This window comes from Syngnathus leptorhynchus, chromosome 6 (assembly GCF_054491065.1).
Source record: "Syngnathus leptorhynchus isolate UIUO chromosome 6, UIUO_Slep, whole genome shotgun sequence".
Lineage (NCBI taxonomy): Eukaryota > Metazoa > Chordata > Actinopteri > Syngnathiformes > Syngnathidae > Syngnathus > Syngnathus leptorhynchus.
This window is the reverse complement of record NC_141200.1, coordinates 1,667,634-1,670,692: the sequence shown is the minus strand read 5'-3', so window position 1 is coordinate 1,670,692 and position 3,059 is coordinate 1,667,634.

Sequence of the window (3,059 nt, the reverse complement as noted above, 5' to 3'; positions counted from 1 at the left end):
ACATTTATGACGCGCGCCTGTGCGTAAAATGGCGTGTCTCACTTTCAATCATGATCACTACACAACACGTGCAAAATAAATAAATAAATAAATAAATAAATAAATAAATAAAGTAACCTAAATTGACATAAACTAGAATAAAATAAATATCGTTGACAAAAGCCGAGGCTTACGTGGTGACGTTATTTGTGAGGTGCTGAGATGCTGGCGCTGCTTTTTGTGACGTTGCATCACCAGCCAAACATAAAAGCACGTAGACGTCGACGGACATTTAAGAAGAGGATCAGTTTGGATCCAATTTTACCCTCACCGTTTCAGGACTCCCCCCGTGACCCCCCTCAAAGACCAACAGGTGCACGTTCCAACTTGGACTAGACTAGAAAATATGGTGGCTCCTCCACACTCAGTTCCGGGGACGCTTTCAAACTCTCCCTGAGCAAGCTGCTGTTTTCTTTTTTTTCTTTTTTTTTGTAAATCAAAATCAATGCTTATTGAGCCTGTTGGCACTGCAACAACGAATAGTATCATTTGTCAATAAAAATTTTATCAGCAATATTGAATCCTTATTCACGTGGAAGAAAACAATAAAGAAATAAATCGGCGGAGTGACGCTCCGCGCACATTGAGATTATGAGAACATTACTGCCACCTACTGTAGTGGGTGTGCAATGACACGTCATTCTTGTACTGCCAAAAGTTCCTTAGGGTCACCCCCCCCCCCCCCCCCCCCCCCCCACCCCCTACCTGCCTTTCCAAAATATAATGGACACTCACAGATGTATTAGGTGAACAAAAATATTTAATATTCTGATTATACCACTGAGAGGGGCTTCAAATATTTGAGCTGTTTTATTCCCGTCAGGCAAGACTATTTGGCAACGTGGCCCGCAAATCAGCTCTGGAATTGGAACAGAAAAATGAGGGATGCTTTTTTTTTTTTTTTATGTGTTTTGCAGGTCATAAATTCTAAAATGCTTCCAAAGCTTTGTGAATTATGACAATTATTCATCCAGCTAAACAGCAGGACATCAATCCTTCATCTGTTTGCAGACATTTTGTGAACATGCATGCCTGTATTTCACATATTTAGAAATCCTCATAACATTTTGCTACCTTCTGCTTGTCAAACTTCCATAAATTCTTCTTTCACAAAAATCGTGAATTTTTGAATTTTAGTTTTTGAATTAATTTCAACAAAATGGCTTCATTTTGATACAAATTTGAGCCTCACATATTAGCAAAAGCACGCTCTGTACTGGCAATATGTTCAACTCCACATCCCTACATTTTTTTTGTTTTGGAATGAGGCTTGCGAAAAAGAAAAAAAAAAGAAATGCAGTCATATTGAGTATTCAGCAATATCTGTGTCAAAGCAGAGTGGTGGGGGGGAAAAACTGACAGATTGACATCCTGCTGCTCATTTCAATAGAGATTAGTCATAATTCAAAAGTCTTGGCTCGCGCTATTTATTATCTGCATAGCACATTTTTAAAGCTTCCCTGTTTCCCCCATTAGCCACGTTTTTGTCGGTTGGGATTTTTTTTTCTTTCTTTCAGAGTAGAAACATTGTTCATCTCGGTAGTCACGCACCATGTGTCTCTTCATCATCCAATTTAATCAATCTGCAATTCAAAAAAGATGAAGGCGGGGGAGAAAGGAAAAAAAAAAAAAAAAAAGCTGAATTGCCTCAGGGATACTTTTGAAAATGTCAACTCAAGACACTGCGTGTGAAAAGTCGCACCTGTTGTTTGCTCACGTACTTGACATCCCGCCAATATTCCAATCATCATTATAATTGTTCTGCCCGGCAACATGTTTTTCTGTGTATAAACGGCGTGACCTCAATGACCCCGTGCGCCGCCCGGGGACTAGGCTAATGAGATTAGCTTTGCGTGCGGGTCGACTGTCGCTTGTGAGCGTCCTCTCCAGCTTCCAGGCTGCACAGTTCATGTGACAAAACCGCCGCAGTGCGAGGATTACAGCGAAAGGGGTGAACGGGTTTGTTGAGCGCCAAGCTCAGGCCAAGATGAAGGCAGCCCAATGGAAATGATTTCAAATCTGATACCATCAGCTCACAGGCTCCCCCTGCTGGTGTAAAGTTTCATTGACTTTTGATAGCTTATTTGCGTCTTTGGACGGGGAAATTGTCACAAAGAGTCACGCGTGACATGTCGCCGATGACAAAACGCTTTTCCATTCGCAAAAGTCTGCGCGTCGTTTTTGAGTCGGTCGTCACAACAACAATTGCTCGACACGCCCGTGAATGCACACAGCCTCCTCCTGTGCGAGTCCTCTGCCCTCACACAATGACTTCTCTCATCGGGCCTGATCTCCGGTCCAGACACAACGCGCTTAGAAATGCAAAACGGCTCCGTGTCGGGGAGTCGTGACACCTCCTGAAATGTTATTTTCACTCCAGATGCCACTTGATGATCTACAACTTTGAGGCTTGCTCATCATAGTCCCAACATTTCTCGTGTTGCGCTCATTTCTCTCGAGCAGTTTCGAAATAGCATTGTCTGCTCGGAGACAGAATCCGACCGGAGACTAATCTCGAAACCAGATGGAGCATTTGAAGCTGATTTACTTCCAGTATGTGTTTTCCACAACAAGAAACGAAAACCTTAATGTGGCGAGGCGGCCAACCGTTTGCTTCCAAATCTTGCGGGAAAAGCTCGAGGCACGAACGAAAGGGAAGAACAAAGAAAAATAGCTTCAAGAAGGCATGGAAATGCCCTCAGATCTTGGCTTAAGACTATTAAATGACTTCCTTGCTTTTGTCAATCGGGTAATCGACACCGGGTTCCTCTGTGGTCTCATTTGGGGCAAATTAGAGTTTCACGTTTCAACATCTAAGAGCCAAAGTGTAGGTGTTTATTCGATTTAATCCGCTTGACTAATTATTATCTGGACCGAGCCAAAACTGATATTGGTTCATATCTGCGGACTGTGCGGATCGTTTTTCATACGATTCGGTACAAGCCCGTAAGATTAGCTACTTAAACAAGTCATCATTCATCAGGCGTGTCGGGCACCTGCATATTAAAAATGAAGGTTTT